This window comes from Balaenoptera acutorostrata, chromosome 6, assembly GCF_949987535.1.
Source record: "Balaenoptera acutorostrata chromosome 6, mBalAcu1.1, whole genome shotgun sequence".
NCBI lineage: Eukaryota > Metazoa > Chordata > Mammalia > Artiodactyla > Balaenopteridae > Balaenoptera > Balaenoptera acutorostrata.
In genome coordinates this window covers 45,461,676-45,478,685 of record NC_080069.1, presented here as the reverse complement: position 1 = coordinate 45,478,685, position 17,010 = coordinate 45,461,676, and the positions used below count along the sequence as shown (strand labels likewise).

The window sequence follows — 17,010 nt, the reverse complement described above, 5'->3', positions numbered from 1 at the left end:
CCACTATATGCATTTGATTTCCATTTGAATGATATTTATATTTCTAGTGTGGCTCTTTTATGAGTTCATATGAATTTTGCACTTGGCTATCTCTTGTTATTTTAATATGTTCCTAATTTGTTGAAAATGTATTTCCAATTACATTGTCTAGTAAATGTTTTTAGTACTAGGGTTACAGAGACAAAATATTTGTTCATCACTATCTTTAATTACATCTTCTAGTAATCATATTAGCAGACTTGGGAAAATTTGTAGATACCTCAGATGCAAAATATCATTATATAACTATGAATTAGTTAAGTCTACAAAAAATTATACAGAACAAAACAAACACTGCAATTATGGAAAGAACAAACCGTTGGTTCTGTAGCCTTTCCCTCATGTCTGGAAGAAATCTAACAATTTGACTTTTAGTCAATTTCTCGTATGCCAAGTATGGGTCATCTCTATCTATTGTCACTACCAATAAAAAATACACACAGCTCATTCAGAAATGTCCATATTATAGCAGCTATTAAGATTGAGGGCCTTATTTCACTGCTTTGGGGTCTTTCCTCATTGATTTTTTCTGAAAGAGCACTTTCAGAATGTAAGAGATAATGGTCATGCTAGTAAGGGTAAACTATAAAGTAGCTGCTTGAAAAGTGTAACGAAGAAAAGCAGGACCTATACCAGTAGGATTTTGTCTGGGATTCTCAGGCAACTGTGTACTGGATATGAGTCAGCAATGGTTTGTTGGAGGAATTAAAGTTACTGACCGAGAACTTTATTAATGATATTAAATAGAAGAACTAAATTAGAGAGCAGAAACTCTAAAGTGCCACCCTTCTTCAAGTCTCTTCACAGATTCTTCAAAGTAGGATAGCTTTCCCTGGATATGAGTCTATATGATGCCTTCCCTCTACTGTTAGAATTGCTAAACAACTGAGTTTAAAGCCAAAGTTAGGGCTAGGATTTTGGTTGTGGTAAGGTCAGTTGTAGTACCCCTATGAAAAGATGGGAAACATTAAGTAAAAATTGTGATTTATTTTCTTTGGTGTCTACCTTTTGTTCAGCTCAAATTGTTTCACCTTCAAATAACTAACAAACCACAAAAGCTACAGAGGCCAAATAAAGACAGAGTTTCTCTTTCACATAAAAATCCCTGATGTGGGCAGTACAGGGTTGGTGTGAGCATCATCATGGAGATGGAGTTCTTCCTATCATTCTGTTGCCACACCCTCACTTGGTGTCTGTACCCAAGTATAGTTCATGGTACAAGAGAACTTCTGGAGCTCTGTCCACCACATCCCAATTCAGGCAACAGGACAGAGGAAGAACGGAAGACTAAAGAGTGCTTCTCCCAACTAGGGAAACTCCATTAGCCAACATCTGTGGTTTCCTGATATCACGTTGGCTCAAATTTTGTCTCAATATATATGCTGACACAAGAGAGAATGGGAAATGTTGTCACTTAGCTGAGAACACTGAGTACTTAAGTAATACTCAGGATCTTCTACTAAAGAAGAGGGAGGAAATGGATCTTGTGCAGCAATTATTAATCTCTGCAGAAGTTTGCCTCTTTTGCCCTTGCTAACACAGAAGCCTCCCTATCTTTGCACTCTCATTTTCTGCCTCTATGGCTTCCCTTTCCTGCTTGTTATCTCTATGTCTTTTTCATTTCCTTACCTAACCATAATACGAAACCAACATATCCTTTGTATTCATTTTATTCACTGTAAGTAATTTTATGTTTACACTGGTTTTGAAAGTGGCAAGACTAATTATTTGTTTTCTTCTAAGGAAATTGACCAACTGAGTCATGATGCCTTTGGTTTATTTAATTGTATTACCATTCCCCCGCACCTTTCAGTTGGGCTAGTTATGAAATAAAGAAAAACTCTTTTTCCGATGATATGGTAAGAAATACCTGGTATCATCTCCTTCCGCCTTTCAGCATTGAACTTTTATCCCCTGTGTCCATGGCTGGGAGTCTTCTTTGTTCTTTAAAGTGTTAGTTCATGTTAATGAATTCTAACACTGAATCATATGTTACATAAAATACATCTTTTCACACTTGAGTTTTATATGTATGATTATACTAATGTACTAATTATGTGCTACCAAAAATATCTTGCAATATTGTAAGGAATGTGGAGTGATAATGTATTATTTGCAATTTCAGAGAGAACAAAACCAAATGTTTTGTTATTTTCATCATATAGTTAAAGATTAGCAGCTGGGTAAAACATCTAGAAAATATGTCCAACCATCTCTCCTTAGAGCTGTGATCATCAAACTATAGTGTACATAAAACTTACTCAGGGGGCTTCCCTGGTGGCGCAGTGGTTGAGAATCTGCCTGCCAATGCAGGGGACACGGGGTTCGAGCCCTGGTCTGGGAAGATCCCACATGCCACGGAGCAACTAGGCCCGTGAGCCACAACTACTGAGCCTGCGCGTCTAGAGCCCATGCTCTGCAACGAGAGAGGCCGCGATAGTGAGAGGCCCGCGCACCGCGATGAAGAGTGGCCCCCGCTCGCTGCAACTAGAGAAAGCCCTCGCACAGAAACGAAGACCCAACACAGCCATAAATAAATAAATTAATTAATTTTTTAAAAAAAACTTACTCAGAATCCTGTTAAAATTCCAGATTCACTGGCTTCATCCCTAGAGACTCCGATTCAGTATTTAAAATGTGGAGTCCAGGAAACTGAGTTTTAAAAACAAGGTTCACAGATAAGATGCCAAATGTGACCTAAGGAGAAGCAGGGTGTGAGGTTATAGATGAAGGAGAACTTTTCTCAGGCTATAAGGATTAAAATCAAATAAACAGTAGAAAATGAAATGGTTAATATATCCATGTCAAAGCTTTCTGTTGTTCAAGAGAACATACCTGAAAGGGAGAGTAATTATAAAAGATAATAAAAGGATTCTCCAATTTTAAGATGTGATAAAAGAGAGAGGATGATTATGATACTGCATTCAGTGAGAAACTGAAACCACAATACTATCTAAAATGTCAGCGATTAATTTATATTCTCTGGCAGGCAATGATTATATTTTGAAACCAATCGAAACCTAGAAGCAAATTATAATAAATACTACTATCAAATAAGAACAATATAATGATTACGTTGGTGACATTTTTTTCCTTATCAGAAGACTATGCACTAATTTTTGTAGTATGTAAATGAAGGTGTAGTACTAAAGAGTTCTACCACTAAAGACAGTTCCAACATCTACTATGCTATATCATAATGAACAATTCCTCTAAACCCCAGTTATGTCAACCCCAAAATCAGGATGAAATTGTTACCTAACTCATGAGATTGGGATAACAATTAAATATAACAATGTATGTAAAGTATGCATGAATGTCCAATATTGTTATACCTATAACACACTCTCATACTGTCCAAAGCTGTGACTGAAGAAAATAAATAAGTCGACTCAAACAATAAATGTTCATAGTTTACAGCTACTGGGAACAAAAATACAAACAACAACAAAACCCAGCTATAGAAAGGCTTTGCCTAATCATGGACTAACAATGTTTTATTCTGGAAGAATCCATGTGCCCTTCAAGATACCGGCTGTCTTAAAGAAATTCTTCAGAGTGGAATGAATGTGGAAATGAATAATTACTGAAAATCCTCTGACTATGGATTACTAACATTCTCCTCCCCACAGCTACACCTTGGGAATTATCAACTATTACTCATTCATGTACGTCATCTCCCCTGGAAAAGGAAGAAGGATTAAACTCCTTTCACAGAGAAATCTTCCACTTACGCGTCTATTCATCTTATCCTCACCATTGCCATGGGCTTGGTTGGATCTGAGAAATTAGCTGAGCAATCTACCCCTCAGGTCATTCCTGCCTGACAACCTGGATTCATGAACAGGATAGAGTGTTTATTATCTTACCTCATAGCTGAGTTGTATTTATGAATTGCCTGATCTAGTTTATTTGCCTTCTTAAGGCAGGTACAAATTATCCTGTTCAACTTCACTCAGTGTTTTACAATCGAATGCATCAATTAGTTAATTGCTAGAAGGAGACAGCAAAAACTAGAATAGCAGAGCCTTCTGGGTTCATTCAGGATATAACTAAATGTCACATAAAAATTAAATGGCTGTAATTGTCATCTCTCTGCTGGTAGCAACCAAATCTGTTTTCCAACCCAAATATCTCTCCTGAGTTTCAGATCAATGGACTGAGTTGCTGCCTGTACTATCAAACTCTAGTCTCACAAGTAACTCCTACTCAACTAATCATCTAACCTTCCCCAAAGCTGTCCCTTACACACTGCCTTTTAGTAAATGGCATCACTAGAATCAGTTACTGAGCACTGCCCTTTTCCTCTCTGTTTACTTTATATTCACACTGTCAGTCTTTAATTGTGGTCTTCATCACCTCTTGTCAAGATTGCTAAAACTGTCTCCCAAATTATTTCCTTTTAATCTTGCCCCTAAAACAATTTATCTTCCAAACTACCACCAAAATGAAGGTTTCAACAATTCTGTAATGTTCTTTCCTGTTTGTTGTACCTTCCAATGACCATCCATAGCAGAAAAGACAGAGGGCCATTTCCTTGGCATTATACATTCTAGTATGCCTTTATGATCTTATTCTAGCCTAATAATACAGGACCATCTCATGTCGCTACGTCAAAGCCTGCCAACAAATGACCACCACATACCCGTAACCAAACAAATTTAGGTTTATCTTCTTGCAACGAGGGAGAACACACATCAGAGGAACACTGAAGTGTCTCTGTAAAAGAGAGTTAGGAACAGATTATAATATGTGGATTCATGCTGAGAGATTTAAGCAGGATTTAGAGACCTGTGGATAACTGGGGGTGGGATGCTGTCAGCAGGGACAAGTCACTGGGTATTTTCATATTTTTTATCTAGGAGGCAGAGGGTCCAAAGTGGACCTAGAATTGTCACTAGTGAAGAACCAGTAGTCACTCTTGCTTTCCTGGAGAAGGAGATGTTTAGTTACTTCTATGGTTACAAAGTGTCCTTTTTTGTCTTACTCTATTGTGGTCACAGAGTGGCCTTGTCTGAGTATCGACTGTATTCTGAGAAAGTTGTTTATGTTTAGTTGGGAACGCTACGGCCAAGCTGTCAGTTTCTAGCAATGAGCTGCTAGCATCATTTTTCATTTCCTTACTACCCATGTCAAGCTCTACATCCTGATTTGCCAAACAGTGTGCAGCCCCTTGAAAGATGTACACCCTTCCTAATTTATGAGTCTTGACAGAAGCGGTTCTCAGAGCTTGAAAAACCTCAATTACACTTTTTCCAAGACTTCCTCCTATTCATTCTTTAGGATTCTTTCCCTCTTCTTACGTGCATGCACATGTGTATTAAAATAAAGAAGAAATAAATGAATGTATTAATATTAATTTTTAAAAGAAAAGAAACCATATAAAAATAAGTAGAATAAAGTATCCTTTCACTAATCCATTCACAAGCCATCTTATTCTTATTCCTAGTTTCAAAATGAGAGTAAGATTGTTCTATTCAAGGCTAACACGTTGAAAAAATTATAATACACCAACAGCATAGAGATTCCTTCTCATTTTACTAGGAATGGATATTCAACCAATGGATCTAAAAGTTATCTATTTGGATTTCAGAGAGTTTTACAATATATTTGACAATATTAAGTTATGTTTATACCTGTGTCTTTTCTGGAAACATGTTTTAAAAGAAAATGATTTTCCCAATTTAACTTACTTATAGATAAGATTTTAAAAGAACTAATCTTGACTTTGAAATCGAACTCTCTAAAAACGTCAAAACAAAATATTTTGTAACTATATATCGAAAGCATCCCCACAAATTGTAATAGCTGGGATAAATGCATTAGGACACAAAGTGTTTACACATAAAAAAAAAATGACCAAAGTACTACTAGCAGTAGCTCAAAATTGAAAATGTTTTGCAATGTGTTAAACTCCTCTACAGAACTCAGTTCTATAATCAGTAAATCATTACCACGTGCTGATTTAACCAGTATAATGCCATTACAGCAAACACTAAGAAAGGTTTTGAAATAACAACAAGAATTATCATAACAATGTTACATGAGGGTATGGAGAATGAGCTACATTCTCTGAATCCATTAACAGAAACTTTAGGAAATTAGAGGCTAAAAGCAAATTAAAAAGCCAACTGAATCAGGCCTTGAAGTGTGCACACAGCTTACCTTCCTCATATAAAATCCAAACATAATATGAATAATAAAAAATAAGTAATATTAATCTAAAAATCTAATACAGATGGCCAAGAGGCACATGAAAAGATGCTCAACATCACGAATTGTTAGAGACATGAAAATCAAAACTACAGTGAGGTATCACCTCACACCAGTCAGAATGGCCACCATCAAAAAATCTACAAACAATAAATGTTGGACAGGGTGTGGAGAAAAACAAACCCTCTTGCACTGCTGGTGGGAATGTAAATTGATGCAGCCACTATGGAGAATAGTGTGGACGTTCATTAAAAAACTAAAAATAGAACTACCATATGATGCAGCAATCCCACTACTGGGCATATACCCTGAGAAAACCATAATTCAAAAAGACACATGTACCCCATTGTTCATTGCAGCACTATTTACAATAGCCAGGACGTGGAAGCAGCCTAAATGTCCATCAACAGAGGAATGGATAAAGAAGATGTGGTACATACATACAATGGAATATTACTCCGCCATAAAAAGGAATGAAATTGGATCATTTGTAGAGATGTGGATGGATCTAGAGTCTGTCATATAGAGTGAAGTAAGTCAAAAAGAGAAAAACAAATATCGTATATTAATGCATATATGTGGAATCTAGAAAAATGGTACAGATGAACCTATTTGCAGGGCAGGAATAGAGAAGCAGATGTAGAGAACGGACATGTGGACACAGAGGGGAAGAGAAGGGTGGGATGAATTGGGAGATTAGGATTGACATATATACACAACCATGTGTAAAATAGATAGCTAGTGGTAACCTGCTGTATAGGACAGGGAGCTCAGCTCAGTGCTCTGTGGTGACCTAGATGGGTGGGATGGCGGGGGGGAGTGGCAGAGAGGTCCAAGAGGGAGGGGATATATGTATACATATAGCTGATTCACTTTGTTGTACAGCAGAAACTAACACAACATTGTAAAGCAACTATACTCCAATAAAAAAAAATCTAATACAATAACATGGTAAGTACACTAGAAAGTCACTTGGGCAAACTAAAGTGCAGTTTAAACTTAAAAGCACCAAGCATGCAGTTGGGGAATTTAAACTAAACTTGAAACCACTTTGAACCAATCCTAGCTCAAACTAAAAAAATACAATTACTACTAATAAAGCAAATACAACTATTACTAATAATTATACCAAATATCTAAAAGTATAGTAGAGAAACTTCTAAGAAGAAGAAGAAAAATCTAAGTTAGATGTTAGGGAAAGTATGTCACTAAGTAAAATATAATAAATAAATAAACATTAAAAAGAGGAAAGAGTTCCAGCAAGTTCCCCAGTTCTGCTCCTACCAGCCATCCAACAGGATATAGCAAGGGGAGCATCCCGGAAGTGACACAGGCAGGAGTGCCGACCTACTTCCTGTTCAGCCTGGCAAGATGGCTTGGTGGCTAATGTAAGCTGCTCACTCATAACTCTCCTAGGTCACAGGTGAAAGGAGAGGTGGGGGCGGTGCCCATGGCTTCCTCCTGCATCTCCAGACCACCGAGGTCTGTATCAACCCAGTGAAGTTCAATCTAAACTTCTTGGTGAGTGATACCCAAGGTGAAGTAAGCAGTGTTTCTGGAGATGGCAGATACCTTGCATCTGGGTGAGGTACCCAAAGGTCCAATTAAAGGGTTATGAGTGTGGTGAGAAATTTCTGATGAAGATTCACCACATGCTGTTGGAGGTAGACGTGTCGGAGGGCACCCAGAGTGTGGATGTCTATTCTCGTCGGCTACACGATCCCCAACATGAGTGATAAGAAAACTGAGACATAATCGTGCCAGGCAGCAGTTTTTCATTCTGTGACCGCATGTATCTTTGTTTATGTATAACCTATTTGCTAGTTCTAGCTGAATCCCCAACACTTGACCCAGTGACGTACAAACATGGTACTCTTGAGCTCAATATTATAATTTTTCTCATTAAAGGTTCAAAACCAAAAACAGAAGGAAAGAGTAACTCTTATACTTAGGCATAATGAATTAACTAGAACATAATAAACAGAGAACTTTAACTTAAAACACAGAAAGAAAACAAACAAGCTACTTGTAAACAATTAATATGGAAACATTTTTCTCTGTGACAAAATAATGGGACGAATTTACAGGTAGAGGGGAAAAAAAAAAACAACAACCTGAGCCAGGTGATAGCTGGTTATCCAAAGCAGAATTTAAGTTCAACTTTGAATTTACCTAAAGAAGAATAAATCCTAATGTAAATTTAAACGTTAACCAGAAGATGTACAGATCATTTGAAACAGAAAAAAACCATCCTGGGAGAGTAATTACTCATAAAATTGTAACTGGCTTAAGAGCAGCACCAATTACAAGTGCACACCAGCACAACCATGCTAAATACCTACAAGCAAAACCACCTCCTAACACGGTATTGGATTAACTACATATGCAGGAAAAAAACTAATATAAGTAATAAAAAATAATTTTTTGCGTAGTCCCTTGCCAAAATAAATAAGCTATTGCTAGAGGATAGAAAAAAATTTTTGAATGTATTTGTTCAATATACTGTTAACCTAAAACAAATATGCAGTAAAGAAAGATTAAAAGAAGTTAAAGTAACTTAATAAACATTCAACCTTCCCTCTACTTACTAAAACACATAAAACATAAATTTATTAATTGAATATGAAAATTAGTTATCTAAGTAACTAATCATAAATTGAATTAATTATTTTGGTTGAGGTGACCTCAGAGTATAGAAAAGCCACCAAATGATCAAATGTAGACTAATTATTCTAAATATATAACTATTATTAATTAACTCAAAATTTTCACCAATGGAACAGAGTTCTCAAATGGAAATAATAAAATCCTATTTTAGAGGTCAAATTGATGTTAAGGTTTATTGTTTTATTGTTGTATCCAGACATTCTAAAAATGTAACTTCTATTTAAAAGGTTCCTTTGTTCCATCATTAAAAATTCTGTGTGACCTGAATTCAGATCAGAACACTTCCACTTGGTTCCTCTTTATATAAAGATATCTCACATTATGAAAGGACTTAAGCAATAAGGTCCATTCCACAAAAGAGCCAGATACTAGATATTAAATAAGTCAAGAATTGCACTCATCCAGGTGATAGAATCCAGTAATAATGTAAAACTGTTTTCAGGAGTTCAACGTTTTAGTTTTAATAAACAAGTTTCCAGTTAACTTATAATTACTAATTTTCCCTATTCTATTTACCCTGGCCTTCTTAATGCTTCAACAAAAAACTTAGGTCACATTGAATTTCAGAAAGAACCAAATATTGTAGGTCCTTATGGACTTCAACCAACTGCAGATGTCATGAAATGATACATCAAAGAACAACTTTGACCTCTAACTTTATCAATACTAGTATAGATTATTAACTATTCTTGTCCTGACCTTGCATAAACAATCTGAATGCGCACACCAAGACCATATCTACTAACAGAGTTAAATCTCAAAATACCATTTGTCCATATCAAGCTTAGCCATGTAATCAGTTAAGCTCAGAATATACCCTAATCGGAGCCCTATGTGTGTAATATAATTTCCACATGAGGTCACATTAGCAATTATTCTGTTATATGTAATAATAATTACAAATATATGCATATGTGTCATTTACATTGATAACCACCTTCCCTCAATACTGGCTTTGATCTACTTCTAACTTTTGTAGAGAGAGGCAGGAGAAACCGAAACAACGTTTTATTTAACTGCTTCTTGGAACTTGCAATTCAGTATGTAAGTTAAACCTCCCAGTTTGGTAAAATGAAGAATTAGCCTCTGTCCTTATATCTGCCATATAAAGTTTATTATTAGCCATTTTACATAAATTTATCTACTCTTGACTATCCTCAACAAATCACAAAGTGGTCACTTCTGTATACTGACTAGTTGGTTTTTAAACTAGATAGAATAGTAGAGATCACTAATCAAGACAGCTAATTTAGGCTGATTTTAATCAATGAGGATTTTATTAGAAATTATTTAAATTTATAATTGGTTATTATTGTTCAGGTCTTAGTAATAATTTTCTTTATAGCAATGCCAACACGATTGGAGGACTTTGAAACTCATTAACACCACTAATGATAGGTGCATCAGATACAGCATTCTAAAAAATAAATAAGCTCTGGATTATTACTCCCATGATTCCTTTTACTACTTGCATCAACAACAGCAGAAGTCAAAGCAAGAACAGGGTGAACAATGCACCCTTTTATTAGCTGGCAATCTAATACCTGTAGGCACAATAGATTTAACTATCTACTCCCCTCATCTAACAGGGGTCTCGACAATTTTAGGCACCATCAATTTGTTACTGCAACTAATTAACATAATGCCACCTTTTACATCACAATACCAGACACCACTTCTTTGATTTCTATTGATTATTGCAGTTTTATTAGTAGAAAGTCTTTCTATAATTGTAGCAGAGATTATCTTAACCAAATGGAATCTTTTGATCCCACAGGAGGTGGAGACCTTAACTTAATAACAACATTCATTCTAATTGATTACACATCCTGAAGTACATATGTTTGGAATAATTTCACATATTGTAACATATTGTTCAGTAAAAAATTCTTTAGTTGCATAAAAATAGTCTAAGCCACAATATCGATTGGAATTTTAGGGTTTATTATATATCACATTACTATTATACCGTAAGTATTGAAGTAGATATGCAAGCATATCTCATTTCTACTACTATAATTATTATCATAATTACTATTATCCAAATAAAGGTAAGTCTGACCGACGAGCTATGTTATAAGAATGAAGTAATAAATGATCACCAGCTATACTCTGAGCCATAGGCTTTTTTTCCTACTTATTGTGAACAGGTTAACAGGAATTATCTAATTCATTACTATATATTGTTCTACAAGATACATATTTTGTTGTTGCTCATTTCTATCACATCTATCTATAGAAGCAGTATTTATTACATAGGTGGTTTTGTTTACTTATTCCCATTATTTTCAAGATATATGCTACATCCTATATGAGGCAAAGCTGAACAATTATTTTAGATTTAACAATAATTTAATTTTCTTTCCCCAACATTTTCTTGGCCTTTCTGACATGCGGTGGTGATAATTAGCCTATGCAGATGCTAACACAATGTGAACACTCATCTATGGAATCAGTCCACTAATAGAAATGATAATAAAGTATTAATAATCTGAGGGTTTTACTTTAAAACAAAAGCAGCACTGGAGCTTATGGCAACAGACATTGAGTGACTTCACAGATGCTTTCCAACACATCATGCTTTCAAATAACCCACCAGACAAAATCATAAATATCAAGAAAGGAAGGAATGAAATCTCTCTAATTGGTTTCAAGCCAACATCATAACCTTTATGAGCTTTCTTAGCAAGTAAGATACTATAACCATTACCAATTACCAAAGGTAAATATTACCTAACTCTATCAAAGCTAATTTATAGATTAAAATTGTGTTTTTTGCAGAAAAAAAAATGTCTCTTAGCATATCCACTGCAGATTTTCAAGGTTGTTCCATTGTAGAATAATGTTATCATTTCCACGTCTTATAATAGTATTTCAATTAGCTCTTTAGTATTATGTTAGAATAATTAAATAAGGAGGTTACTAGGCTGGTGTGGCTCTAATGCTATAACAGCCTACATAAGCAAACCAAAATATAAGCCTGTAAATGCTTCAAGGTTACAAAATCAAAATGCTAAAGATAACCAATCACAAACAGCCAAGTAGATTTTAGGTTATAGCCAATCAACAATTTTCTTACTTTGCTTCCCCCTTATCTCTATAAAAGCCTCTCCCCGAGATCCTGTCAGGAGAGCATACCTAACCACTTTCAGTTTGGCACTGCCCAATTCAAATAGATTTTTGCTCAAATAAATTCTTAAAATTTTTAATATGCCTCAGTTTATCTTTTAATGGTTCTGATGTCAGAAGAGGGAACTGAAGGAGACTGCTGACAGCCCCCGGAACAAAGATCAAGCAGGCGAAGGTACCTGCTGTGCCCCTTTGAGTTTGCTGCTGTCTTGTTGCCTCTGGAGGTGATGGTAAATCCCTCTCAGATCCTACCTCTGTAGCTTTTTCATTACGAGCTTTCAGACTTAAAGCTTTTTTTTTTTCCCCCTACTGGCTCTGGAAACTGTCCAGAGCCAGAGTGGATCTGACTTAGAAACGGTACTGGGTACAAGGTTAGAATGTGTCTGACTTAAGCTGGACTGGGTCCAGTTTGAGGCCTCAGGGGAATAAAATTTTGTTTTAAGGCTGAACAACCAGGTTAACCTTACCAAAGATAATCTTGAATTATAATGGCCACAGTAGAGGATAAGCTTATCCATTTATGAGGTACCACGGAAGAAAGGGGTCTCAGCCAAGCACTCACAGTAAAGGGTAGGGGGGGAAATTATTTTTCCTCCTCCACAGGTTCTAGTGACCATGGTGGGACCTGCTGGGACACCCCCCTCCCTCCAGAGCCTGCAGACGGGATCTCCCACCCTTCTGATTTGGAATCACTAAGAACAAAGACTTCCCTTGAACTCCATGGAAGGGACCATACCAGGTTCTCCTCACTATCCAAATGACAGCCAAACTTCAGAGATCTGACCCTTGGGTTCACCTCCTCCAATTTAAAAGGTCTCCTTCAGACTCTTGGAACTGAACACCAGCTGGAGATCTAAAATTAAAATTGACTTCTAGGGAAGTTTTTCTTCAGAAGCAGATGGCATCTTGAGGGGGACAGCTCTTCCAAAATCATAAATCAATATCTTCATCTCTAATATGAAATCTTTATTCCTTTTGCTACTTGCTTTTTCTCTCTGTTAATGCATGGGAAGACATTGTTCCTTAACACACAACAAAAGTCTCTAGACTTTCTTCCTATGGTGCTTTTAGATAACAGAATTGCTTTAGAGTACTTACTGGCTGAAAAGGAGAAGTCTGTGCCATAGCAAACACCTCCTCTGTACCTGGATCAACACCTCTGGTACTGTAGCAAATATGAGAAATTAACAAACAAGCCACTTGGCTAAACCTGGAGGTTGATATCCTCTAGGTAAATACATTATTTGATTTATTTGATACCAACTGGTTTGGTTCATGAGGGCCCTGGCTAAGCAATATACTTCAGTATCTTGGTATTATCCTCCTAATAGTTATCACTGTAATCTCCCTCCTGAGCTGTGTTCTCTCAAAAGTCTTAAATGCATGTTTGTAGCCATCAGCAGTACCTCAGATGGTCTCAATGAGCTTAGAGAAACAGAAACAAGGTGAACAACACAACGAACAGCAAAAACCATTCTTCTGGGCTTCCCTGGTGGCGCAGTGGTTGAGAGTCTGCCTGCCAATGCAGGGGACACGGGTTCGAGCCCTGGTCTGGGAGGATCCCACATGCCGCGGAACAGCTAGGCCCGTGAGCCACAACTACTGAGCCTGAGCGACTGGAGCCTGTGCTCCGCAACAAGAGAGACCGCGATAGTGAGAGGCCCGCGCACCGCGATGAAGAGTGGCCCCCGCTTGCCACAGCTAGAGAAAGCCCTCGCACAGAAACGAAGACCCAACACAGCCAAAAAATAAATAAATAAATAAATAAATAAATAAATAAAAGCTTTCATCATATTAAAAAAAAAAAAAAAAAACAACTCCAAGGCCCACACACCAGAGGCAGATACCCAGCTAGGGCCAGATCCACAGATCCCTGCCCTTCATTAAAAAAACAAAAACAAAAAAAAAACCATTCTTCTATGAATCTGACATCATAACCTATGAGTTTTACAATGAGACAAGAGCAACTTTACTGTGATAATGAATAAAAGTGGTACTAATACCAATTTTTTTGGTCAATATCTCATGTATTAGAGGATGACTCAAAGTGGGAATTTTTTTTTTTTAATGGAGATTTTTTCTTTATTGAGAAACAAGACTTGGGTACATCAAATAAAACCAATTTCTGGGGGGAAAAAATCAAAACTCACAATAGAAAAAGAAAAAGTTAACACTGTCTGGGCCATATCAGAACCCAGAGAATATATTCTTTTAATTGAAAAATTCTAGGCGCGTCATAATTGACCTTTTGATACAAAATGACCTATTAAATTTGCAATTTGTGGTTCTTGGTGCTGAGGTCCACAGGACAAGCTAGGATGTCTTCAAACCTTGAGCTGAATTCCATGAGGGTTTATTTGGCTTTTGAATCAGTCTGTCCTTGTCTAAGAGGTAGCAGCAGCGACAGCGCCCACCTTCTGGGCAGTTTCTTTCTTGGCAATGATGAGCCTGTAGGACGGCCACAGCTTCATCCACCTTGGAGCGGAGAGACTCGGGGGACTCCAGCATGTGCAGCAGCTCCGAGATGTCAATCTCCAGCAGCATCCCCGTAATCTTCCCAGCCAGGTTTGAGTGCATCGTCTGGATGAGCGGGAACAAACGTTCACCCAGCATCTGCTTCTGTTCCTGGAGGGTGCTGCGGCCAGCATGGCGGCGGTCAACGGCTCCTGCCCCTGCACGTGAACCACAGGCTAGGGTGCCTGCAGGGGCCGGATGGCAGGGTGAGGGCTGCGGACACTGGAGGCATATTTGTAAGGTGCAACAGCCTGAGGAGCAGCGGCAGCAACAGCAGCACAAGGCGCTAGGTTCTGCCCAGCTGTGGGAACACCTCCAGACGGGCACCTGTCAGTCGGCCCTTGCTGGGCGGCACCAGCCCCACCAAAGTCCATAGCCAAGCGGTCCGGGCACTCAGACCCGACTCTCTGAGCGGTAGTAGGGAGGCCGCGAGAGGCCGGAGCATTACCAGTTGGAGCCAGATGGCAAAGAGCTGGACAAGGCCCAGACTGGCGTATAGCAGTTGGCATTCCTTGGAAGCCTTGAGGTCTCCCACCTTGCTGCCAGCGTGGATTAGGCCTCATCTGTGCTAACTGGTTAGGTGTGTAACATGGAGGTCTTCCCTGAGCCTGTGGAACTGCTGGCACAAAGCAGCCCCCAGCTGCAGGCTGGAGCTGATTTAAGATGGCATTGGTGGGGAGCGCTCTCATCCCGGCCACCCGCTGCATATACTGGTTGGTCAGGTGAGCCTTTCTCTCTTCCTTTCTCTGGGCCAGGGCAACATACAGTGGCTTGGAGCCCACGATGCGTCCGTTCATCTCCATGACTGCTTTGGTTGCCTCTTCAGGAGATGAGAAGCAGACAAAGCCAAACCCTTTGCTTCTCCCATCCTCCGGCATCACCTTGGCACTGGTGATTGATCCAAAAGGAGAAAACTCTTTCCCTAACTTCTCATCATCAATGGTGTCATCCAAGTTCTTAATGTAGAGATTCACCCCCTGATAGCGACTAATTCTCTCCTGTTTCAGCTGTTCAAATTTTCGCTTTAACACGGCCTGCCGTTCCACTTTCTTCTGTGCACAGCCGACGAAAATGATTTTCCCACTGATTTCTTTTCCATTCATCTGTTCCACGGCCTTATTGGCATCCTCGTGTTTTTCGTAACTCACAAAGCCAAAGCCTTCGGATTTCCCACTGGGATCTCTCATCCCCTTGACACTTAAGAGTCTTACCAAACTGGCTGAATAAGCTCTTTCAGACTCTCATCATCCACCTCTTCCCCAACGTTTTTGAAATAAACATTGGTGAATTCCTTGGCTTTGGCTCCAAGCTCAGCTTCCCACTCTTTTCGAGACTTGAATCTGCCCACAAACACTTTGTGGCCATTGAGGAGCATGCCGTTCACCTTCTCAATGGCCTTGTCGGCAGCCTCCTGGGTTTCGAAGTGGACAAAGGCATAACCCTTAGAGCCGTTCTCATCACACACCACCTTGCAGGACGGAATGTTTCCAAAAGCAGAAAAAGTACCATAAAGTGCCTTGTTATCTATAGATTTGTCCAGGTTCTTGATGAAGACATTTCCCACGCCAGATTTTCTCAAAGAAGGAACCCTCTGAGACCACATGATACGGATTGGCTTTAACTTAATCATATCAAATTTCATGGTATCCAAGGCCCGCTCAGCGTCAGCCAGCTGCTGGAAGTTGACGTAGGCATAACCCTGGGCACGGCAGGTGATCATATTGCGGCAGACCCGGATGGACAGTACAGGCCCCGCAGGACTGAACTTTCCGTACAGGATGACCTCGGTGACGTCCTAGTGCAGGGCACCCACGTGCAGGAGGCCATGCGGTAGCTGCTGGCCACAGCGTTCATCTCCCCAGCCCCCAGCACCCTGAGCCCCACCAGGAGGACTTCTTAGAGGGACCACACAGGACAAAGTGGGCTCCGCTCCGAGCCGTGGCCCGTGCCGAGGCTCACAGGTGGCAGTGAAGCTCAGAGAAGTTGGAGTCGGCTCCGAGGGCGGGAGAGGAGTTCGGGGACGGCTCGGACGAGATGGAGACTGCCAAACCGCAGACAAACAGCTCTCAAAAACAACATGGCCCTCCCTGGGAGTTTGTAATTTTCAGCTGTCCTGATCTTGAAGCTCCCAATTTCAAAAAATGAAGAAAATTAAAACGAGGACTGTCCTGCAAATTACAAAAATTCTTCCAGAGGAAACCCAGTGGTGCCCACGGCGGCCTCCGGAACGTGCGTTTCTCTATAAATATAGGCCTCGGGCTCCCGGCGGTTTAAGATTACAGCAGCCCAGGGAAAAGGGAAACCAAGTATTTGTCGGTGCCAACTCAGCAAGCCCCGGGCGGGCGGAGTGCGCAGCCGCCTCCCACGCCGGGCTGGCGGAGGGCAGCGCGGACACATGAAACGCAGAGGCCGGCGCGAGGTGGGGAAGGCTGCGGGCGCGGGGCTGCC

General features: G+C 39.3%; 1 pseudogene; it reads right to left on the bottom strand.

Annotated features, from left to right (window-relative positions):
• Window positions 1-14,186: 14,186 nt before the first annotated feature.
• LOC103019743 (polyadenylate-binding protein 4-like) lies at window positions 14,187-16,416 on the bottom strand (annotated as a pseudogene).
• Window positions 16,417-17,010: the final 594 nt, after the last annotated feature.